Source organism: Oncorhynchus kisutch, linkage group LG5 (assembly GCF_002021735.2).
Source record: "Oncorhynchus kisutch isolate 150728-3 linkage group LG5, Okis_V2, whole genome shotgun sequence".
Taxonomy (NCBI): Eukaryota; Metazoa; Chordata; class Actinopteri; order Salmoniformes; family Salmonidae; genus Oncorhynchus; species Oncorhynchus kisutch.
Genome location: NC_034178.2, coordinates 24,525,064 through 24,551,421, shown reverse-complemented (window position 1 = coordinate 24,551,421; position 26,358 = coordinate 24,525,064). Strand labels below are relative to the sequence as shown.

The 26,358-nt window shown below is 41.5% G+C and overlaps 1 protein-coding gene across 4 annotated transcripts in view; it reads right to left on the bottom strand.

The window, feature by feature from the left end:
* The window catches only part of LOC109890794 (rho GTPase-activating protein 15), a 60,622-nt gene extending 48,600 nt beyond the window's left edge, over positions 1–12,022 (bottom strand). Inside the window, exons 1-2 of one of the 4 annotated variants that reach the window (XM_031824711.1) lie at positions 11,695–11,987; positions 1,862–1,983 (exon numbers count right to left, since the gene is read on the bottom strand). The gene's annotated coding sequence lies outside the window, so the exon portion shown is untranslated. Of the gene's footprint in view, positions 1–1,861; positions 1,984–11,694 lie in introns of those variants that run through there. The other 3 variants (XM_020482829.2, XM_031824710.1, XM_031824709.1) reach the window with 3 other exon arrangements.
* Positions 12,023–26,358: the final 14,336 nt, after the last annotated feature.

Below are 26,358 nucleotides of genomic sequence, written 5' to 3'. Positions count from 1 at the left end.
AAAAGAGGGCATTGCAATTGATGCAATCCTTCATTTGTTTAACGGAGCTCATGCAATTAGAGAGAGAGAAAAAAAACAGAGTGTACTGACCAACCAGTATACTGACCAACCAGTATCTAAATCCTTTTTATCCATGGCATCATCAGACAACTAAAACTGTCCACCGACCAACCATAACAACACATACACACATTTACAACTCTGCCCTTACCAGACCCACTTACATAACAGAACACCCATTTGAGACTGAGATCCTGAGAGCAGCCCACAGCAGTAGTTCCAGACCGGCAGAGAGGCTGAGGCCTTTTCTCTCTCTCACCCTCCCTCTCTCCCTCCTCCCTCTATCTTCTCTCTCCCTCTCGCACAGTAAATATTGCACTCAAAAAGGTTTCAAAAAGATCTCTATCTCTCATAATCCACCGCACAGCAGCACTTTAATTTAAAAAAGCACTATGTGAGGCCTGTGTGTTTGTGCATGCTTGCGTACATTTGTGTGTGTGTGTGTGCGCGTTTGCTTACATTTGTGTGTGCGTTTGTATACTGTTTTAGTGTGCGCCAGCTGACAAGAGTAAACACAGCAGGTAAAGCATCAAAGCTGATGGGATTCCCAATTCCCTCACATATGTGTTCCGAGACTGGATCCTAGCATTCTATCTATCCGTCTATACATCCATCCATCTATCCATCCATCCATCCATCCATCCATTGACTATGTCTAGACTTCTATCAGAAGCGCTAGCAGGAGATTTTGAAACAACAAGTATTTTTTAAATATTTTCTTAAATCTTTTCTTATTTTTTTGGGGGGGGGGTGGATCAGATTTAATATTGCGGATAGATTGTCACTTCCATCAATGTATTTGTCTGCATCATTTCCAATCCCCCATATATTTTGGGGGTAAATAGATATATTCATTTGTATACACACATATACATATACATACATACATACATACATACATACATACATACATACATACATACATACATACATACATACATACATACATACATACATACATACATACATACATACGTGTTAGATACAAAGCAGAACAGAAGCAGGGCAAGCACAAAAACAGGAAACCACTTTCAGAGCATCAACATCCAAAGTGTATGGTGGGGTCATATTTCTCCCCTTTTTCTTTTTCCTCTGCAGCTTTCGACACTGGTGGCCATCGCTATGCCTGTTCCACTCAATACCAGAATGAGTCAAATTAGGAAACAAATGAGATTGCTAACCCTGTTATGACCATGTTGGCCAACATGAAGAGAGAGACAGGTTGGCCAATAATACGAGCATGGAGAGAGAGAGCCAGGTTGAGACTGCTATCTTGTGACATACTATTTATATAAATATAGTTGGCCAACCCACAAGAGATCTGGTTCTGGGTTCTGAGAACTGAGACTAAAGCCCCACACCCAAACAGACAGACAGTGAGAGGGAGAGAGACACATATGCTGGCAGACGGACCCTCAGAACTGGGGTGGGTGAAGCTGACAGTTAGCTAACCCCCATGCCAGGCTGTGCCAGTTAGAGAGGGCCCCACATGACTCAGGCCTGGCAACAACAACAACAGTGGAGAGAGAGAGAGAGAGAGAGAGAGAGAGAGAGGTGGGGGGTTCTGAGAAAAGGAGAGAGAGAGGGAATGAGAGCGAGAGACGGAGAGAGAGAGAGAGAGAGAGAGAGAGAATGAGAAAAATAGAGAAACAGAAAGATAGAGAGAGAAATAACAGTCCAGCTCAGACAGACATCAACATCCAGTTACACTGTAGACTGCATGCACTCTTGTGTGTGTATTATATTGTGAATGCATGCCTGCACAAATTCATGTATATGAGAGAGACGTAGATCTAATCACCATGTCTGTGTTGTGGTCAGTCTTGAGGTTAGCTGGTCAGCAGTAAAGATGGAGGGGGTGGGGGGGTTTATGACGCAATCTGCCACAGTACTAAAATCCCAGCTGGCCAGTCAACAGTCAACCTTCCAAAACAATGAAGACACATTGGACTAGTCAGTCATACGTTAGCCCAGCAGCGAGTCTTATCATCTGCTCTGCTTTAGGGAGGATTAGGGGACTACCCAATAGAGAGTTAACGAGGCTAGTGGCACTGCCAACTGACACACACACTAAGGCACACACAAATGCACGCATAAAGACATGCACACACACACACAAACGCGCCACACAAATGCACGCACACACACACACACCACACACACACACTCCTAATCCCAGTTGACGGATCTTGGATGAGCTCAGTGAACCCTAGTAACTAATGCTACCCTCCCATTCAGGACCAATTTGCCAGAAGAGTATATGTGTGTGGGCCTCTGCCTCCGTGCATGCCTTCCTGAGTGTGTGTGTGTGTGTTTGGCCCCTGTCACGTGTCGCAAACAGCCTAGGCCATTCGCCTCACTGATCATCCAGCCATTGATTATTGTTCCGTGCTTATAGCTCAGAGCTGTCTGAATGGTCAACAGAGCCAACTGCCAAATCAACAGAGCTAGGCCTTAAAACTCCTCAAGTCTAACTCCAACTCCAACTAGAACAAAGACCACACAACAATGAACACTTGGGAAAGAAGTGTTATTTGTCACTGCCACTACTTGGAAATCACATTAGATTTGCGTGACGTGCTGGTTGTACTATGAGCATAGGGAAAGGGAAACCCCATTAGAGTCATTGAGTCTGAGATATTAAATTCTGTTTCTATGGGTATGAGTTATATGTCCCTGGGTATCATGCCTGACCCATAGACCCACAGAGAAACAATGCATTCTCTTACTCTATTTTTATTTTCTAGCCTTTCAGGGGAGGAAGAAGCGGAATGGAGAAAATTGTAAATGTCACACTTTCCACAAACTACGGGGTATAGTCCGAATTGCTAGTCTGTCTCACTAGCTGCTGTTGATGTGTCAGGTATCATGGATTAGCCTAGATTAAATTGTCCTTGTTTTTGTTAATCCACACTAAATTTAAACACAAATATTAAGTTGATAATTGTCAAAGGATCAAAAGTTGTCCCTCTCTGCCATTCCACCCTGCAATGTATTGTTCATCTGATTACCATGAATGATATAAATATTTATGAAATATAATATAACATAACTTAAAATGAACAACAGTGGCCCCCCCTTCAACCCTGCAATACCACTCCTATTTGAAGATAAGCTGTGAAGATTGTCCTAACTGACTGAGCTGGTACATCCCTGCATGGGGCTGTTACATCCCGGGCCAAAACAGCTTCTCATCCTCTCAGCTCTCACTGCTGTGTGAATCATTGATGAGCAGACCAGAGAGAGAGACACTGAATCACTGAAACACTCTCTGGAGGTGATGCGTCCAAAATGCCACTTTAATCCCTAAATAGTGTACTATTTTTGACCAGGGCATAGGATTCCATTTTGGGTCAATATGGGTCCCTGTCGGAGACTAGCCTGTCAGGATTAGAGAAAGATTGAGGTGCAGGAAGAGGAGCATGATTATTGTAATTTCATTTACTTTACCAGGCAATTAAGATAAGAACAAATTCTTATTTACAATGATGCCTGGCAAGTGGCAAAAAGCATCCTGTGGGGCAGGGGGCGGGGAATAAAAGTTTGGCAGATGGGGTGAAGGAGGCGTGATTACGATACAGAAAACCAAGCCTAGATTTAACCTTGGCCTGCAGCTTGGTTAAAGCTGGAATCCGCATTAGGGGAAACAGCGCCACTGTTCGCCCCAGCACATTTGTTATTGTTTTGCTTATGAAACGAAGGAGGGCAGAAAAAAAGCCTGCTGGATGCTCAGAAAAATACAATTCAGAGAGAGAGAGAGAGAGAAGAGAGAGAGAGAGAGAGAGAGAGAGAGAGAGAGAGAGAGAGAGAGAGAGACAGACAGAGAGAGAGAGAGAGAGAGACAGAGAGAGAGAGAGAGAGACAGAGAGAGAGAGAGAGAGAGACAGAGAGAGAGAGAGAGAGAGACAGAGAGAGAGAGAGACAGAGAGAGAGAGAGAGACAGAGAGAGAGAGAGAGACAGAGAGAGAGAGAGAGACAGAGAGAGAAGAGAGAGAGACAGAGAAGAGAGAGAGAGACAGAGAGAGAGAGAGAGACAGAGAGAGAGAGAGACGAGAGAGAGAGACAGAGAGAGAGAGAAGAGAGAGAGAGAGAGAGAGAGAGAGAGAGAGAGAGAGAGAGAGAGAGAGAGAGAGAGAGAGAGAGAGAGAGAGAGAGAGAGAGAGAGAGAGAGAGAGAGAGAGAGAGAGAGAGACAGAGAGAGAGAGAGAGAGAGAGAGAGAGAGAGAGAGAGAAGAGAGAGAGAGAGAGAGAGACAGACAGAGAGAGAGAGAGAGAGAGACAGAGAGAGAGAGAGAGAGAGACAGAGAGAGAGAGAGAGAGAGACAGAGAGAGAGAGAGAGAGAGAGAGAGAGAGAGAGAGAGAGAGAGAGACAGAGAGAGAGAGAGAGACAGAGAGAGAGAGAGAGAGAGAGAGAGAGAGAGAGACAGAGACAGAGAGAGAGAGAGAGAGAGAGAGAGAGAGAGAGAGAGAGAGAGAGAGAGAGAGACAGAGAGAGAGAGAGAGAGAGAGAGAGAGAGAGACAGAGAGAGAGAGAGAGAGAGAGAGAGAGAGAGAGAGAGAGGGTGATCTACTTAATACACTTTGTGTGTGCGTGCATGCGTTAACAAGTAGCACTCAGCATTATGGCAAATCTATGTAGCAACCATTCACAACCTGTGGCTGTTACTCAATAAGGACTAAATTACCTGTCTGATTTACTAAATGCCTTTGCGAGTATTATAGCATGTAACTTTCAGGCAATATTATCCAAAACCTCACCTAGCTATTCAGAAATAGCTTGATTGAGTTTAGAATTGCATGTACAGTATGTATATTGGAATTCATAGTGAAACTTGTGTTTAAAACAGATTAATATTATTACTAAGCCAATACTGCATTCTTATGTTGGTTTATGCAATGTGATATAATTTAAAATCCTAACTAATGCTTACTAAAATTTGCCAGCAGGGCGAAGGCCATATCAGGTTCAGGCTTCTCTTTTTAGGACCATTAGGGACATGCAGCTTAGCATTATAGTAAGGTTTTGTTCCAAATGGCATCCTATCCCCTATATGGGTCATTCTGTATAAGAGGTACAAACTAGGGGTTGGGTAAAAAAATAAAAACGCATTTGTATCCTATTTTTACCAAACTTTCAGCAGACATGTCTTCCAGCATACAGTATGTTAGGTAGAAATATATACTACTCACACACTTTGTTTTATTGCATATTAAAAATATTTACCTGAATTCCTACAACCCCACTAAATTCGTCACTACTAAAACATAGTGTAAAAGTTGCAGTAAAGGGAGAACCATGCACAGTAGAGATCATTTTGATTAACCTTCTATAACAGAATCATTTTAGAAATTGTATTTGCATACCAAATTAATAAAATAGTAAAAACATGATTTTTAACCATATTTTTTAAACCTTTACATTGCATTTAGATATATATACTATGTATTGTTCTCTGTAAAATGCTCAATGTGGATTGTATGAATCTGAAACCTGTTGGATTGACTGAATTACTTATGCCTCTAAATAATAATTTTGGAAACATAACAGGGTTATCTGCGTCAAGTGTCCATCATAGAGATTAAATGGAGATCTCTAGATCGAGGTAACTCATTTTAGTATAGACATTGCAATTGAGAGCTTCCACCATTTAAAATTAGTCCGCTGGGTGGTTATTCCTATGGGTTGGGAGTGATCAGCAAATTATCAAAAAGCATTATCTTCTTTCAATTGGGTTGCCTATGGTTAGTAAACCAAAGCCTCCGGTAATATCGAGGAGCCAAGACCAAACTTTTTGCCAGGACGTTGGTCCCAAGATCCAGACCCAGACAGTCGAAAGACCAAATGTAGAAGTTTAAAGTTTACATACACCTTAGCCAAATACATTTAAACTCAGTTTTTCACAATTCCAGACACTTAATCCGAGAAAGAATTCCCTGTCTCAGGTCAGTTAGTTGAAAGATCCATTTTGCAATCAAGCTTTAACTTCCTGACTGATGTCTTGAGATGTTGCTTCAATATATCCACATCACTTTTTCTTCCTCGTGATGCCATCTATTTTGTGAAGTGCACCAGTCCCTCCTGCAGCAAAGCAACACCACAACATGATGCTGCCAGCCCCGTGCTTCACGGTTGGGATGGTGTTCTTTGCCTTGCACGCCTCCCCCTTTTTCCTCCAAACATAACGATGATCATTATGGCCAAACAGTTCTATTTTTGTTTCATCAGACCAGAGGACATTTCTCCAAAAAGTAAGATCTTTGTCCCCATGTGCAGTTGCAAACCGTAGTCTGGCTTTTTTTATGGCGGATTTGGAGCAGTGGCTTCTTCCTTGCTGAGCGGCCTTTCAGGTTATGTCAATATAGAACTCGTTTTACTGTGGATATAGATAATTTTATACCTGTTTCCTCCAGCATCTTCACAAGGTCCTTTGCTGTTGTTCTGGGATTGATTTGCACTTTTCACACCAAAGTATGTTCATCTCCAAGAAACAGAGCGCGTCTCCTTCCTGAGCGGTATGACGGCTGTGTGGTCCTTCCGTACTATTGTTTTTACAGATGAACGTGGTACCTTCAGGCGTTTGGAAATTGCTCCTAAGGACGAACCAGACTTGTGGAGGTCTACATTTTTTTATGACTTCTGGCCTGATTTCTTTTGATTTCCCCATGATGTCAAGCAAAGAGGCACTGAGTTTGAAGGTAGGCCTGGAAATGCATGCACAGGTACACCTCCAATTCACTCAAATGATGTCAATTAGCCTATCAGAAGCTTCTAAAGTCATGAAATAATTTTCTGGAATTTTCCAAGCTGTTTAAAGGCACAGTCAACTTAGTGTATGTAAACTTCTGACCCACTGGAATTGTGATACACTGAATTATACGTTAAATAATCTGTCTGTAAACAATTGGAAAAATTACTTGTGTCATGCACAAAGTAGATGTCCTAACCGACTTGCTAAAACTGTAGTTTGTTAAAAAGACATTTGTGGATTTGACTCCAACCTAAGTGTATGTAAACTTCCGACTTCAACTGTATGTGATCATGAGTGGTCTCCAGACCAAGGCCACTAGATCAAGAGTCCATTGGCCCTTTCTTCAATTGTAAGAAACTCATATAGAGTAAACTCGAGTACAGTACAATAAATACAGTAGACTAGATCACAGTACCGTACAGCACAGTATAGTAGAACACAGTAAAGTACAGCACAGTAGAGTCGGATACAGTACGCTCAGTAAGTAGAGTACAGTACATTGCAGTATAGTGCAGTACAGTGTAGCACATTAAAGACATCTATGTTTTGGTCAAATAAATGTCAATGTTTGGGATCTTGGAGGGTTGGAGCCACCCTGCTGGCTATGCATCTTAATACTCTACACTTTTTGTGGTTCTCTGTAGCTCAGTTGGTAGAGCATAGTGCAAGCAACTTAAAAATGGAGATGCCTGTGCTGTTACATTATTGAAGAATCCCCATAGCTAATATATGGCTTGCTATCTTTCGTTTGGACAGATGTACATCTCAGCAAGATATGTGCACCACGTCATTGCTCTCTCTCGCTCTGCTGTGGGTGCATGATATGCACTTTGCTAGCCATCATTCATATGGCGAGGGGCTAAAGCTCATTAGTTGAACTGGAATTGCTAGGCGGCAGGCCCACGTGGGGGAAAATGGATCAGCACAGCCTCCAGAAAAACAGTTGCTTTCAAACTAGGGATTTCATGGCTAATTGAGGTAAGACACTAATTATGCAACAATGATCTACACATTGACACATCCAGCCCAAAGCAGGAGTTGCCAATGTTCTGGAGTATGTCTTCAAGGAACATTCATTCTACAGTCTTTTAATGTGTATGTTTGGTTGTGACATCAAAAGGTGGGACAGCATTTAAAAATATATATTTTCTAAAAATAAATGAAACTAGTAATTAGATCTGTATCTTTCAATGCAACAATAGAACAACTCTCAGCACAAATCCAGTTCGGCTGCAACTCATACTGTTAATTCCTGCATTTCAAATGGATTTCTTTGTTTAAATCTAACTTTTCAAATCATCAGGGGTGAAAGAAACATAGCAGTTTTCAAGAAATGGGAAGAATTAGAACCAACCTTTCATTTCCAGAAGGTTCTGAACGCAAACAGCACTCCAACCATAGACATATAATCTTCCTATGACTCCAGCAACCTGGGTGCAGACTAGAGAGGCTGAGCCCATAGATACACACATCATTAGCTGAAGCCTCAGTCTGACTCCCACAGGCCTCCCTGCCCCTCTCAGAAGCCTGCAGCTCATTCATTGATGTTTCTGGTGAAAAGCACAGAGACCATTGATCCACCAGGGATGGGAGTGAGGCACAGAGCTGTCACAAGCTATCAGCAATGTCAAAGACCCACTTTCTGCAATAGTAACATCACAGAGAGTGAATCACTCACAGAGTGTGTGATACCGCCAGGGACCATTGCAGTGCATTAAACCTCTCTGGGTAATGCAGATTCAAACACAGTGGCTACACAGATAAGCACAATCATTTATAGTGTTTAGTACAGGTTCCTAGAAAAGTGTATATGGTATAAACAGTTCAAACATGGATGTCTGTATGACATTATCTCACTCTACCTCTACCTCTCCCCATCCCGCTCACTGTCTGTCTGTTTGTAGGACTGCAGTAAGACCAGTAAAAGGGTCTAACCTTCTGTCAGATGAAAGAGTCCGTGTGAGGGATTTGGACAGCATGTGAGGGATGAACAACATACAACTACACTAAGAAATTGTGTTTTGGCTGTGAGCTTTAAAAGAAGATCAGTGGAGTGACATTTCGGGGATTTCTGTGGCCTGTCCTGTTGTGGCCTGTGTTACTTCCCTCTCTCTCCCCAGAGAAGGTCACTGCTCCAGACAATCACACTGATAGCAACTGAGCTTAAAAACACACGCACACACCTATGCATGCAGACATATGCATGCAGACATACGCACACGCACGCACACACACGCACACTGACAGTGACCATAGTAATTCTCCAGATTACCCAAATATCCCAATCCCAAAACAATAATCCTCTACTCATTACAATCTGAAAACCACTGGCTGCCACACAAAAATTATCTCCATAGGACACTACTTCAATCCAGCACAATCTCTTCTCAATAGGCTAAAGACTGAGATTCACCAATGAACCCAAAACAGCATGTTATCAACAGAGTAATCTCGACACCCAGAATCACATCCCCTACTTGATGTTAATGTGAAAAGCAAAGAGACCATTGATCCACCAGGGATGGGAGGGAGGCACACTGTTTTGGGACACTGTAAAGTCCATGGAGAACAAGAGTACCTCCTCCCAGCTGCCCACTGCACTGAGAGTAGGAAACAGGCACCACTGACAAATCCACAACAATCGAGAATTTCAATAAGCATTTCTCTACGGCTGGCCATGCTTTCCACCTGGCTAACCCAACCCCGGGCCAACAGCTCTGCACACCCTGCAGCAACTGGCCCAAGCCCAAAATCTGGATCCCTACAAATCAGCTGGGCTAGACAATCTGTACCCTCTCTTTCTAAAATTATCCGCCGCCATTGTTGCAACCCCTATTACTAGTCTGTTCAACCTCTCTTTCGTATCGTCTGAGATTCCTAAAGATTGACAAGCGGCCGCAGTCATCCCCCTCTAACTCTAGACGCAAACCTATATCCATCCTGCCCTGCCTTTCTAGGAGTAAGGATCGGACCAAAGCGCAGCGTGGTAAGGGTTCAATGATGATTTTTAATTCAAACTCAGAACACTAAACAGAAAATAACAACATGAATTTTCAAAACCGAAACAGAAGTTCACTAACTTCAAGCGTCAGCTGTCAGATCGCTGCAGCTGTGCACAGCCCATCTGTAAATAGCCCATCCAACCAACTACCTACCTCATCCCCATATTTGTTGTTCTGCTCTTTTGCACACCAGTATTTCTACTTGCACATCCTCATCTGCACATATATCACTCCAGTGTAAATTGCTAAATTGTAATTACTTTGCCACTATTGGCCTATTTATTGCCTTACCTCCTTACTTCATTTGCACACACTGTATACAGATTGTTCTAGTGTGTTATTGACTGTATGTTTGTTTATCCCATGTGTAACTCTACGTTGTTGTTTTTGTCGCACTGCTTTGCTTTATCTTGGCCAGGTCGCAGTTGTAAATGGGAACTTGTTCTCAACTGGCCTATCTGGTTAAATAAAGGTTTAAAAAAATGTTAAGGCTGTCACGAGAGAGACTACCAACAGAGAGGGGAGATCATGCAATCAAAGCCATGAACTCTCACTAGTCACTCACACAGGGCAAGGCAAGCAGCTTTTAATCAGCAGAAGTTGCAACCCTACTTGGTGGAGTATAATCTTTCAAGGCTGTATGTGTGTGCAGTTAGCTATGAGCAGTGTGTGTGTGTGTGTGTGTGTGTGTGTGTGTGTGTGTGTGTGTGTGTGTGTGTGTGTGTGTGTGTGTGTGTGTGTGTGTGTGTGTGTGTCTGAAACTGTGCAGTAACTGTGCAGTAACAGTTAGCTATGAGCAGGCTACAAAATAGCCAGGGAGAAAGTAAATCCTAGGTCTACTGAGACAGATTACCAAACGAAATGAAAACACAATGTGCCTAACTGTTCCCATTCAATTTGATCCTGTACATGGTTTTTTGTTGGCTGTACCTTAGTCAAAGTAGTGTAAGTGAAACATGCAAATGTGCAATAGACTAGGCTACAGACAAAGAGGCTTCTCACTTCTCAGACTGCTTCAAAGCTTTTATTGATTATTTGCGTCATTATTTCTTGCCATTTGAGCTAAGAAAAACTGAGGAGACGATTTGAAGAATAATACAATATGCTATTCTACTGCAGTGGTGAAATATAGAAGAGTACAACTGAAGATTGATGATCATCTCAGTGCATCTAAAACCACAAAGCTGAGCTCACACTCCCAACCTCAAAGGACACCACAGTGAAGCTATGCTTGATATCCTGTTTTAAAAGAGACTTTTGTTAGAGACTGAGACTAAGCAAACCATACGCTACAGGATATGAAAAATACGAAGAGAACTTGGTGAAACATTTAACATTCTAGTATGGTAATATGTGTCGGAGGCAGGGGGATTATGAACACTCAAATTTGACAGCACTAACAACTTCTGCTGTATACACGTAACATGTCAACAACAGAGCAACTTTGAGTTGAGCCTCTATGTAAGGGCCAAAGATGAGATTTCACCCACAAACCTACACTGGCTCCAGACACCCGGTCAGCTTGAGATCATACATATTGCACCATCATACATAATGCACATGATTGGCTATACTTCACCTGATTTCACATTAAGTATACATAACCCCAGTTTATTTGCTAATGTAAGCCTCTTCATTGTCACTGCATTTAAGTGCATGCAAGCAACCAAGAAGTTTATTAATATGATAGTTTAGATCTATTTATAACACTACCTGTAAAGTAAGAATAAAGTACAGCAACATCACTTAGAAAAACTTAGTTAACTGACCTAATTTAAAAGTATTATTTTCTAAATTACTTTATACATTTATTTCCATTTTTTTTACTTGCCATATATGCGTCTCCAAATACTAGAACATTTACAAGAAAACCGTTTCTCACCTTTAGGAGGTCGGTGCACCGAGTGTCATCAATTATTATTGCAATAAAAAAAAACTGATCCGGACCATTCAGTAGCGAGCGAACGACGTCCAGAAATTATCGCACTCGCAGCCTCCAGTGATGTGTGCTATTTGTGCCTTGATCAAGTTATCCTCTATCATGTGATGCAGTTTAAAAAACTGAAATCCATTGTAGCTTCACAAATTGGTGAGGGTTTGTTTCAATGTGTATAAAATGTGCACACTGTTATAGATTTGTAATATTAATACCTGTAATTAAACCTGTTGGTTATCATATTAATTCTCGTTCAGATAAAACGATATGTCTAGGTACAGTACATCAACGTAGTTGGCCATCGATTGGCTGAAATGTCCCATGTGATTTCTCATTAACCAATCAGAATTTGGGGAATTTAGCGTGTCAGTTTGTTGTCCCTAAATTTATTTTCATACTGATAGAATTTGTAGTTTTATGTAGAGTCTGATTGCATCGCTTTTATGGATGTGGTATGCTTTAGAATACTACAATATGCGCCATTTGCAAATGGGGAATTGAACAGTGGTTGCATGAAATCACTGGCAGTTTCATGCTGTCATATCTTTCTTTCTATTTCTTGATTTTTCAGTCCTTTAACGAGTCGAATAATAGCTACGTATTTCAACACAAAAGCATTTGAATACAGGCGGCCAAATGGAACCTTGAGTGAGTGACGAAATCCGCACTGTGGGAAGGTGTGAACTGTGACGTTCAACATGTCAACCACTAAGGGACGGTAATAAACTAGTTGGGGGTGCTAGCCAGCTAGCAACGTTTGCTTACCAACACATGCTAAATTGAGTTATCACTAGTCAGACGAATTGATTGATGGCTCGAGCTAACGTTATACGTTATGTCTTTGCTTGATACTGTAAATCAGCCCCCCCCAGTTGATTCAAATAATTCAAGCTTGATAATCAGTAAGGGCACCAGCTCTACCTGTTCACACAGCAGGCCTTAATGCTCAAATCAGTGGTATTTTTCAAATCCGTTTTGAATCTGACTGCCCAAACAGCAAGTAACACGTGACCAAATCTCACAGTCATTTGCTGACATGGCTACACTACACTTGCCATAGTAACGACGGGTGTGTGCACAGTCGTGTAGGCTGATTGGTCATGATGCTTGTGCTCCCTAGGCTCAGACGTTATGTAGCGAGCTAATATGACAACGATGCCTGCCATGGACGTTTCCCAGTTAAATGTCTTTATTTAACTTTTATTTAGGGGGGGGGGTCACCATTGAGACCAGGGTCTTATACTCAAGGTTGCCCTGTGTATCTAAACTGTCCAATGGGGACCAGCGAGATCAGATTCAAGATGGCCTGAAAGGCTATTCCATGAGATAGTGGCATAAAAACTAAACACATTTTCCCCAGCTCAGTGGAGACCCATGGGACCTCCAGAACTAGCCAGTCCAGAGAGCGGGTCTGAAAATAGCTGGATCTCCAATTAATATGTGAGCTGAAGTTGTGGGGGATTTTCAGAAGAACCGCTTTTATTTACAAAACGTAGCCAATGCTGAGCCCTTCTGGTAGTCAGAGACTACCAGCTAACAGAACTATACAAAATGCAGTGATGTGTACGAAAATTGTCCCCAGTGATAAAACTCAGTGCTGAGTCATAGACTGAGTTTAAAGGTTTTAAAACAGAGGCTGCTAGCTAGCTATGTTATTCATCAGTTAGCCTTGTTTGCTTACCAACACATGGTATTGAGTTATTACTAGTCCGATGAATTGATTGATGGCTCAAGCTAATGTTATATGTCCTATACTGAACAAAAATATAAATGCAACATTTCAATGATTTACTGAGCTACAGTTCATATAAGGAAATCAGTCAATTGAAATAAATAAATTAGGCCCTATCAATGGATTTCACAGCCATGGGTGGGCAGGCCTTGGAGGGCATAGGCCCACCCTCTTGGGAGACTGGCCCACCCATTGGGGAGCAAGGCACAGCCAATTAGAATTCGTTTTTCCCTACAAAAGGACTTAATTACTGACAGAAATACTCCATCAGTTTCATCAGCTGTCCGGGTGGCTGGTCTCAGATGTTCCCTCAGGTGAAGAAGCTGGATGTGGAGGTCCTGGGCTGGCGTGGATACATGTGGACTGCGGTTGTGAGGCCAATTGGACGTACTGACACATTCTCTAAAATGAATTTGGAGGCAGCTTATGGTAGAGAAATGTGACTGGTTTCAGGTATCATGGCGTATGTCTGAGGTCACTACTTCACAGGAGAGCCATTTGAAAGTAAACAAATTTTTTTTTATCAAAATGCGTTTTTTGGCAGAAATGCCTTTATGGAACATGTGAAACTTTCATGTGCCTTAATGACAAACTTGTATCTGTAAATATTAATAAAATGGTTAAATTACGAGCCTAGTTGGTTTAGCCACAGAAAAAGTGAGCAACCTTCCTGCTAGCCACGATTGGCTGATATGAGTGGGCTGGACATGCGAGAGATGAGTTTGGATTGGTCTGCCATATAGCACGCTTATGTCTATTTGAGCTGGTCAGTGTAGGTAATCCTGTCTAACGCTGCTTTAAAAATATATATATATTGCGTAGTAGAACTGAATAAGTGCTGCTCTCCACTTTCTGGAGGCCCGAGTATTGAAATCAGTGGAATTAGAGTATGATAGCTAAGGAGATGGATAAAACACCTGTCTCCGGATTACGTCTTCAAACTAAGGGCAACCATGGCATCCATGACAGGTAGAATCGTCCATCCAGGATTTCTGTGTAAAATAGTCTAGCTAGCTACATTTTTGGATATTACATGTTTCTAATTTTGACATTTGTTTTCATTTCAAGTTAGTGTACTGTTAGCTAGCTAACGTTCACGTGTATGATCTTATTTTTTGTATCTCAGCCATTTACTTTGCTAGTTTTAGCCTAATGTTGGCAAGCTAACATTGAACTCAGTTGGTTAGCTAGCTGCAGATTAATGCAGGGTAGTAACGTCATGAGTTGGGATTATGGTTCATCGTTTACCTAGCTACATGTCTTAACAAGACTCCACTATGCAAGTAACCATTTCAATAGAATGCCGACGTAGAATGTCGACGTAGCTGGTAAATTCACTCTGCCTATCTACTCTGATTTCAGAGAACTCTTGTCTGAGTGTGCCAGAGCGCAGAATAACTGACAAATTTACAAATGCACAACACTCGTTGAATATGGCCGGTGTCAGTAAATGTTGGCAAAAAAACGTAAATGGTTGCCAGCAGCACAGTTGCAGTCACCAACGCTCTGGATAACATCAAAACAGCCTAACTAATTCTGCTAGTGTAACCGATGTGAAATGGCTAGCTAGTTAGCGGTGGTGCGCGCTAATAGCGTTTCAATCGGTGACGTCACTCACTTTAAGACCTTGAAGCCATGGCTTTTGTGGAGCGATGGGTAACTATGCTTCGTGGGTGACTGTTGTTGTGTGCAGAGGGTCCCTGGTTCAAGCCCGGGCATGGGAGAGGGGACGGACTAAAGTTATACTGTTACATTGATGCTGTTGACCCGGATCACTGGTTGCTGCGGAAAAGGACGAGGTCAAAAGGGGGGTGAGTGTAACCGATGTGAAATGGCTAGCTAGTTAGCAGTGGTGCGCGCTAATAGCGTTTCAATTGGTGACGTCACTCGCTTTGAGACCTTGAAGTAGTGGTTCCCCTTGCTCTGCAAAGGCTGCGGGTTTTGTGGAGCAATGAGTAACGATGCTTTGTGGGTGACTGTTGATGTGTGCAGAGGGTCCCTGGTTCGAGCCCGGGTATGGGCGAGGGGACGGACTAAAGTTATACTGTTACACTAGCACAAGTAAAATAGTCAGTGAGCTGTTCTCTCATTTGTGTCTGGAAGTAGCTAGCAAGCTAGTCAACATTAGCCACTTAGCTTGGGTGCTTGACTGTTGTTGTTAGGACAGAACGCTCAGATCAACCCTTAAAGAGATGGGGCTAAAGCTTAAGAGGGTGTGAACGATGCTGAATGGGTGTAGACGAAGAAGAGCGCTCAAGTAGGTACCAGAGTTGACACATTTATCAACTTTCAAAGCAGAATTACTTTCCCATTGTTCCCCAGATGCAGTGTATGATATACCATTTTGCTACTCTATGTCTTTGCTTTTATCCAATATAAAAAACACTATTTCAAATGTTGCTACATAATACCGAATCAAGGCAGTGAGTCACAAATTAACATTCAATTTTCTGGTAACAGCTCTGGTGGACATTTCTGCAATCGGCATGCCAATATCACACTCCCTCAAAACTTGAGACATCTGTGGCATTATTGCATGTATTAGAGTGGCCTTTTGTCTCCAGCACAAGGTGCACCTATGTAACAACCATGCTGTTTTATCAGCTTCTTGATATGCCACACATGTCAGGTGGATGGATTAAAAGGAGAAATGATCACTAACAGAGATGTAAACAAATTTGTGCTCAAAATTTGAGAGATATCAGCATTTTGTGCATATGGAAAATATGAGGTCTTTCATCACCTCATGAAACATGGGACCAACACATTACATGTCGCATTTATAGGTTATCATAATCAAGCACTGGAAGAACACTCTTCTTTCTACATTCCAAAGTGAGGCAGGATTTATTTCTATAAAAGAAACCATTCTTAATTCTCCATGTTTTTTTTCTTTGTCCATTTTTCAATGTTTGTGTTAAAAGAGAGCTTATCGTCAATCCAAATACCCAAGTACATATAATGGAGAACTTGCTCAATTTGGGCAGCCCATTAAAGTAAATCAGATTTGACCATTCAGACACAAGTCGCATGGCCAGCAATCAGATTTGATTATGATTACCTACCTAAGTAGGTGGTTTGAAATGTGACTTAAAATATCCGATTCCATGTGCTTTTTGGCTGTTCAGACTACAGGACAAAGAACAGATTTGAATCTGATGTGCAGAAAAAATGGATTTGAGTCACTTCAAACTGCCAATGTGAACAAGGCTTACCGGTACAGTTGTGAAGAGCCATTCACTCATTTTGTGCAGCCTGCCTGTCAGATCTGACAGATGTTAGCTAGCTAACTAGGTCAACAATGTAAGGCCCTAGTTCATGAGTGTGGAATATCAAGATTGGTTCAATCTCAGATGAGATCCATATTCAGATTGAAGGGCATGTAATGACAAATTGACACATATTATCAGTCACAGAGCTGCAGTGGTGGAAAACATACCCAATATTCATTGAGTAAAAGTAAAGAGAAGGCTATATGCTGTTGCATGTTCATGTGGGGAGAGCATGGAATAGCGGTTATTCTTGGAAAAAGTTAGTTTTAAATCGAGCTCAGCTTCAAAAAAACATGTTATTTTGCCAATATACTTTAGGCAGTGGTGGACAAAGGACCCAATTGTCATACTTGAGTAAAAGTAAAAATACTTTAATATAAAATCAGTAAAAGTTAGTCACTCAGTAAAATACTACTTGAGTGAAAATATCCAAAGTAAAAGTATAAATAATTTCAAATTGCTTATATTAAAGCAAACCAGACAGCACAGTTCTTGTTTTTGTTATTTGACAGATAGCCAGGGGCACACGCCAACACTCAGACATCATTTACAAACAAAGCATTTGTGTTTAGTGAGTCCGCCAGAGCAGAGGCAGTAGGGATTCTCAAATCAGTGGTATTTTTATGTGTTCTCTTGATATGTGCGTGAATTTGAGCATTGTCCTGTCCTGCTCAGCATTCAAAATGTAATGAGTACTTTTGGGTGTCAGGAGCAATGTATGTGTCACAGCCTTTGAATGAAGAGGACCAAGGTGCAGGTGTGTGTACATATTATTTTTATTAGAAAAGACTGCAAACAAAACATGCCGCTAAAGGCTATGTGCCATAAACAAAGTCAACTTCCCACAAAGACAGGTGAGAAAAAGGGCTACCTAAGTATGGTTCTCAATCAGAGACAACGATAGACAGCTGTCCCTGATTGAGAACCCTACCCTGCCAAAACATAGAAATACAAATAATAGAACATAGAATACCCACCCCAAATCACACCCTGACCAAACCCAAAATGGAGACATAAACAGGATCTCTAAGGTCAGAGACAATTTTGCTGTTTTAAAGCTAATTTCCTGCATTTCTACACATTTTGCCATGGGGCAGAGAGAAATGTTTCAGTTTTAAAGACAATTTCCATTTATTATACACATTTTGCGATAGCATAAGAACAAGGCATAAGCCGTCTGAGTGACTCAGAGGGGGGGGGGGCCTATGACATTTGGGAAATTTTAGATTCTCCCTGACTGTCTAGTTTTTATTTTGGTGATTGTTAGTTCTCAAAGATATTGTAAAAAACATATTGCTCCATTATCTTTTTTTTCTCATACATTATCTTATTGTAGTCGTCAAAGTTTACGAAAAATAAATGTAATATTATTTTTGCAGTGTGGGCCGCGATTTAGTGGCTGCCACGATTTAGCAGCGGTGGTGCACCACTGCTAAATGCATATAGGGGAAACACTGAAGTTTTATTATGTTACTACTCTTTGCTTAGAAGGCTATATGCTGCTACGTGTGGAGAGCATGGAAGAGCGGTTATTCTTTGAAAAAGTAGGGAGAGTGCTATACTATATCAGGGCTCAGACATAGCCACCCAGAACAACTCTGAACAACTCTGAACAATTTTGGGGGGTTATTTGGCAAATACTTTAGGCAGTGGTGGGGGAAAAAAAGTACCCATTTGTCATACTTTAATAGAAAATGACTCGAGTAAAAGTGAGTCACCCAGTAAAATACTACATGATTAAAAGTATTTGGTTTTAAATATACTCAAGTATCATAAGTAAAAGTAGAAATCCTTTCAAATTCCTTATATTAAGCAAAACAGACGGCACAGTTCTGAGAAATGAAGGCTGTTCCATGCGAGAAATTGCCAAGAAACTGAAGATCTCATACAACGCTGCGTACTACTCCCTTCACAGAACAGAGCAAACTGGCTCAAACCAGAATAGAAAGAGGAGTGGGAGGCCTTGGTGCACAACTGAGCAAGAGGACAAGTACATTAGAGTGTCTAGTTTGAGAAACAGACACCTCACAAGTCCTCAACTGGCAGCTTCATTAAATTGTACCCGCAAAACACCAGTCTCAACGTCAACAGTGAAGGCCGGGATGCTGGCCTTCTAGGGTTCCTCTGTCCATTGTCTGTGTTCTTTTGCCCATCTTAATCTTTTATTTTTATTGGCCAGTCTGAGATATGTCTTACAACTCTGCCTAGAAGGCAAGCATCCCGGAGTCGCCTTTTCACTGTTGACGTTGAGACTGGTGTTTTGCGGTACTATTTAGTTGAGGACTTGTGAGGTGTCTGTTTCTCAACCCAACGTGCCATTGGAACACAGGAGGGATGGCTGCTGATATTGGGCCTCTGTAGGCCTGTAGCCATAAGTGTATGTTCCATTAAAAATCCGCCTTTTCCAGCTACAATAGTAATTTACAACATTAACAATGTCTACACTGTATTTCTGATCAATTTGATGTTATTTTAATGGATAAAAAATGTGTTTTTCTTTCAAAAACAAGAACATTTCGAAGTGACCCCAAACGTTTGAACGGCAGTGTATATTTTTTAAATTAATCTATTATTACAGTACCAGTCAAAAGTTTGGACACTCCTCCTCATTGCAGGGTTTTTCTTTTTATATTTGAGATTCTTCAATGTAGCCACCCTTTGCCTTGATGACAGCTTTGCACACTCTTGGCATTCTCTCAACCAGCTTCACCTGGAATGCTTTTCCAACATATGAGTTCCCACATATGCAGAGCACTTGTTGGCTGCTTTTACTTTACTCTGTGGTCCAACTCATCCCAAACTCTCTGGGTGATTGGAGGACGGGTGATTGGAGGCAAGGTCATCTGATGCAGCACTCCATCACTCCTTATTGGTCAAATAGCCCTTACACATCCTGGAGGTGTGTTTTGGGTCATTGTCCTGTTGAAAAATCTGTGATAGTCCCACTAAGCGCAAACCAGATGGGATGGCGTATTGCTGCAGAATGCTGTGGTAGCCATGCTGGTTAAGTGTGCCTTGAATTCTAAATAAATCACTGTCAGTGTCAACAGAAAAACACCCCCACACCATCACAAATCCTCCATGCTTCACGGTGGGAACCACACATGCAGAGATCTTCCGTTCACCTACTCTGCATCTCACAAAGATTTGGGCTCATCAGACCAAAGGACAGATTTCCACCGGTCTAATGTACATTGCTCGTGTTTCTTGGCCCAAGCAAGTCTCTTCTTCTTATTGGTGTCTTTTAGTAGTGGTGCTTTGCAGCAATTCAACCATGAAGACCTGATTGACACAGTCTCCTCTGAACAGTTGATGTTGAGATGTCTGTTATTTGAACTCTGCGAAGCATCTATTTGGGCTGCATTTTCTGTAACTCAAATGAATTTATCCTCTGCAGCAGAGGTAACTCTGGGTCTTCCTTTCCTGTGGCGGTCCTCATGAGAGCCAGTTTCATCATAGTGCTTGATGGTTTTTGTGACTGCACTTGAAGAAACTTTTAAAGTTCTTGACATTTTCCGCATTAACTGACCTTCATGTCTTGAAGTAATGATGGACTCTCATTTCTCTTTGCTTATTTAAGCATTGACCACCCATAAATAAACTGTATATTGGATGTCTGATGTCAGCTTAAACATGTGTATTGAACATATACATAAATCATAACTTTTATCATGTTGCAAAATAGCAACGTCTGTGTCTATCACTGGTTCTGTATTTTATTTGAATTAAATACAATTATATTGTTAAATATTAATTTATTATTAGTATTATTGTCTCTCCAGCCTGCACCGGTGCAAGCCCTCCACATGGTGGTGCTGCAGGGGAAAGGAACCAAAGCTCCTCTACAGGGACCTCTCAGCTACCTGGACCAGAGCAAGAGGTCCACACCATTTCTCACTGCTGTATGTATACTCAACACACACCTTCACATCTTTGTGAAAAATATATGTATAATTCTCTATGGGCTCGTTTTCCAGACAGACTTTAAGCCTAGTATTAGACTAAAAAGCATGCATTTAATCTCCATTGAAATAGCTTTTTAATCCAGGACTGGGCTTAACTGTGAAACTGGCCCTACATTTTGAGACAGTGTAAGTTCAACTTCTGTGTTTTTATGTAGGAGATAGTTTCAGTGGCAGACGTTGTTCTCTGGGTAGCCCTCTATCCAATCCTCTCGGACAGCAGTCTGGTGTCAGGTGAGTGTTAAGTGTTTTAAAGTGAACAATGGATCTACAGTAGTTTAGTTTAAGTGTAATAAATGAAGAGTTATGTTATAACACTTCATATATGGTAGGTGAGCAGATGAAGGTGCATCACTGGTTTGAGCATGTGGGCGTGCAGGCAGCCTGCGACGGGGAAGGGACTGATGGCTGAGGCTTTGAAGACGTACATGCAGAGACAGCCAACTACTCACCATGGCCAGTGTCAGGGTAGAGGCACAGAGCCATGCATTGGCCCTGAGGTAGGAGAAGACATCTGGGCCTGTATTCATAAAGTGTCTCAGAGTATGAGTGCTGATCAAGAATCAGGTACCCCTGTCCATAATCATATTCATTATGCTCTCAAAGGCAATTAACTGATCCTAGATCAGTATTCAGATGCTTAATATAGGCCTGATTTTATTTGATTTATTTGACCATTTAGAAACACAATTCACACTACATTTAAAATAATTGAGGACAACACAAAGCCTTTTTCCCATTGTGGTCCTCTTTGGTCAGCTATACAGAGAAAAGGGGGAGAGGAGGTGAGAGAGTTGCCAAACTCCAAATCCACCCCTAGCGCTACTCTTTGGACAAGTAGGACTGATTCTGATGGTTTGGAAAATACTCTTCATAATTTGTTATTATGCTTTTATGATAGTTAAATTAGTAGGATTAGGCGTTTGGTCATTTGGTTCACAACGGCAAGGAGGGATTTCTTTTCTTGTCTTGCATGCCTCATTTCTGTCTTAGAATGCTTTCTGTATATATTTTTATATTTTTCAAATACTTTTCACTCAAATCCATATGCTTTGGTCTCAATACTTAAAAAATAATTGGTAGGTCCAGGTAGTCACAAAAATAGATGGGTGTTAGTTCAATTGTGATTTTAATGAATGGAGTGAATTTGGAGCAGCAGCTTTTTTTCCTGTGAGCGCAGAGCATTTAGGAAATCACATGAAGTGGTGCGCATCCATGAGCGATGAGCGGGATTTACAACCGCTCAACTCATCTGCTTTGGTCCAGACATGTTCACACCTGTCATTCCTCTGTCTGCCGCCAGATGGAATTGTATTATAACATGTCATTCCTCTGTCTGCCGCTAGATGGAATTGTATTAAAACATATCATTCCTGTATTTGATGGCCAGGTAGGTAGAGCTGTATAACCGTTACACGGTGTTGTGTCCCCCTGCTCTGGTCAACCACCTGGTACCTACAGGTAACACACACATACACCAGACAGTCCAGTACATTTATGAAGCACAATTCTTATTTTATTATTCTAGCTATGTGATTGTTGCTAAATTCTCTATTTTCGAAGACTTGCAACTCTAGTCATGTGGTTCTTACACCTCCTTTAGTTGAATGCACTTGAATTGTTAATTGCTCTGAATAAGAGTGTATAAACAGTTGCTCAAGGAGTTTAATTTAAATCAATCTATATGAATTTAGCTCAGAGTATCTGAACTACGAGGACACAAGTTCTCTAAGATTAAGTGGTGTGTTTGGTGACATGGCCAAGGAAACAGGCATCCCATCTGACGTGTGCGTTTCTACCTGCTCTTCCTCCGCCCCGAGGGACAGGACTCTGCCTTCTCCTGGGCCGACATGGCCATAAATTCTGAACTGCTCAATAACCTGGGCAACATCATCAACAGGTTAGTAGAACCAGAACTTCATATCACGCATAGGTAGGGAGAGCGTTAGAGCTAGGGTTAGGGAGAGCGCTAAGGCTTCGACAAGACTTTATCAACAGGTAGGGAGAGTGCTATACTATACTAGGGCTCAGACATGGCCACCCAGAACAACTCTGAACTGCTCAACAACCCGGGCAACTTCATCAACAGGTAGGGAGAAAGCTAGAACTCAGATACTGAAGGGTTAGAAGTTTTTCCAGGTCAGGAGAAAGCAGAGTACCAAGAACTGAGTATCTAAACCTGGAAATTACGAATCTATTATTCAAGTAGTTTAAGTAGCTGGCTAGTAGCTGATTAATTTATATTAAGTCATTAATAAATTATAAGTATTGGAATAAATCATTTAGCCCCATCTAAGTGCTGAAGTCAACACATTGGGAATGGTAAGGAGGTGATGAACTCTTATCCGCCTTTTTTTTCTCTCTCTCTCTCTCTCTCTCTCTCTCTCTCTCTCTCTCTCTCTCTCTCTCTCTCTCTCTCTCTCTCTCTCTCTCTCTCTCTCACTCCCCTCCCTTGTCCCTCTCTCAGAGCTGGTGTTTGTCAGTAAGTTCTTTGAGAACTGTGTCCCTGCTATAGGGCTTCAGCAGGAGGATAAGAGACTGTTGTCCCAGGTGGGATGGGAGCTGAAGCAATACATCAACCTCATGGACAAAGTCAAGTAAAGAACAGGCTACACACACACACTGTAAACAGGCTACACACAACCAAGTTACACACCAACAGACTATCAACGTGTTGTTATGCATTTATAAGCTAAGTAGTATTTCTCCTTAAAAGTTGAGATGATCGCATTACCGATCCATATAGACTGTGAAATGGATGATGCTATCCCATCTCCTTTCTTTTCTGGAAGAAAAACTATTTAGTACACACCAGTGTTTCCTCTGGAAAATGTGTTAGCTGTGGGGGAAAAGTTAGTGGGGGTTTAAGGGTTGGTCCCATCTTTTGGGGGGGATTCCCGGGGTCCTCACCCCCATAACAAAGTATTTATAAGTACTGAAAATTCTCGTAACTTTTTAAAAGGAAAAAAACTCAAATAAACCATTGAGTGCTGCACTATCTAAAGAAACATAACAGAGACCTTCATTCTGAAATAAAAAAGTTTAGCTTGACAAAATTAACAGGAACATTTGACTGAACATGAATTAGAGCCCACTAATTCATGTTAATCATAAATGTAGGGTGTTGGAAATCTCTTTCCAGGTTCTGCCAAAAACCTTGTTTTGACATTACAGCTTTTGTCAGAGAACTTTTTTCTTCTGGGCTTCTGTAAAAAGATTTCCAACACCCTCCTGTAATTGAGCTCCTTGATGGGTGAGCCGTTGATGGAGAGCTGCATGCAGGCGGCTAGATGCTCTCCCTGCAGTCTGTTCCTCAAGACTGTTTTGACCTGCAATAACAGAAAGAATAATAAGAGATGGGAGAGGGACAAAGAGGTTCTACTTTCACATTGAAATGTTCTTACTCGTTTCATTGCAGAGAAGTCCCTCTCACAATTAACGTAAGACACTGGTAAAGTCAGTGCAATTGCTGCCAGCTGGCTAAGGATCTTTGCTTGACATCATGGGAAAATCAAAAGAAATCAACCAAGACCTCAGAAAAAAATTGTAGACCTCCACAAGTCTGGTCCATCCTTGTGAGTAATTTCCAAACGCCTGAAGGTACCACGTTCACCTGTACAAACAATAGTACGCAAGTATAAACACCATGGAACCACACCGTCATCATACCGCTCAGAAAGGAGATGCGTTCGGTCTCCTAGAGATTAACGTACTTTGGTGCAAAAAGTGCAAATCAATCCCAGAACCACAGCAAAGGACCTTGTGGAGATGCTGGAGGAAACAGGTACAAATGTACAGTAAAACGAGTCCTATATCGACATAACCTGAAAGGCCGCTCAGCAAGGAAGAAGCCACTGCTCCAAAACCTCCATAAAAAAGCCAGACTGCACATGAGGACAAAGATTGCCCTTTTTTTATTGAAGCAACATCTCAAGACATCAGTCAGGAAGTTAAAGCTTGGTCGCAAATGGGTCTTCCAAATGGACAATGACCCCAAGCATACTTCCAAGTTGTGGCAAAATGTCTTAAGGACAACTAAGTCAAGATATTGGAGTGGCCATCACAAAGCCCTGACCTCAATCCCATGGAAAATATGTGGGCAGAACTGGAAAAGTGTATGCGAGCAAGGAGGCCTACAAACCTGACTCAGTTACACCAGCTCTGTCAAGAGGAATGAGCCAAAATTCACCCAACTTTTGTGGGAAGCTTGTGGAAGGCCACCTGGAATGTTTGACCCAAGTTAAACAATTTAAAGGCAATGCTATCAAATACTGTCACGACTTCCACCGAAGGTGGCTCCTCTTCCTGTTTGTACGGCGCTCAGAGGTCGTCTTCACCGGTCTACTAGCTGCCACCGATCCCCTTTTCTGTTGGTTTTGTCTTATTGGTTACACCGGTTTCTTGTTTGGGGTTTGGTTAGGGCTATTTAAGCCGGTTATGCCCACCTGCTTTTGTGCGGGCTTGTATCTCTGTTCGTTTTGTGGATGTGTTATTTTTGTATTTTCTTCGGACTGTTTGTGTCCTGTATTTGGGCCGGTCATTGTATGCACCTGGTGTTTTGGCGTGACCTTTCTGTGACCGGAATAAATATGGTTGTCCTTAACCCTCTGCTCTCTGCGCCTGACTCCGCACCCACTACTCCTAGAAGTCGTAACTAATTGAGTGTATGTAAACTTCTGACCCATTGGGAATGTGATGAAAGAAATAAAAGCTGAAATAAATCATTCTCTCTACTATTATTCTGACATTTCACGTTCTTAAAATAAAGTGTTGATCCTAACTGACCTAAGACTTTTTTGCTCTGATTAAATGTCAGGAATTGTGAAAAACTGAGTTTAAATGTATTTGGCTAAGTTGTATGGAAACGTCTGACTTCAGCTGTATATACAACTTTTATAGCATTTTCATTACAGACATAATCTCCAAGCGCTTGTTAAGTAAAATAAACAACAGTAAGTCATTTAAAAATAATAGCCTCCTCTTTGGTCACTGTTTGTGAAAAACATCCCAAAGTCCGTAGTAAATGTAATTCAAATGAAAACAGATACTGGCTAGCTAGCACTAGCTAGCTTGTTGACCATTGATTTTCATACATTTTCAGCCAGGAATCCAATTCATGATATTATGATTTTATCTGTACCCATTTAGCTATTGAAAAATACAGTTTACATGAGCTCTCGGGCCTAGGCTGCCACTAGGCGCCATGGCAGCAATAGAAACTGTAAATGTATGATAGAAGACCATTTTCAGAGTTGTGTTATATATCTGCCCATCAGATCTGCTCCACTCCTCGAGCAGCACTTGGATAAGCCCATAGGCCTAATGCCGATAGGCTACAGGGATAATTCCTCACACAACATTCAAAAGAAAAAACATGATTTGCTAGAAATTGTATCCAAAGAAGTGTCCTTTGGAGGAAGGGTTGATGACATACAATATATTTGACATTTGTATTTTAAAGCATAATTGACAAATAATTAATTGATGTTGGAACATTTTGGACCTTTAAACCTCCATAATGTTTCATGTGTATGAAGCTTTACCACTTTCTCTGTAATATGAGTAGCATTTTGTAGTGTGTCCAATCAAAAATGCATCTTTTGACCAATGGGTAAAATAACCTCATTATCACAACTCAGGATAT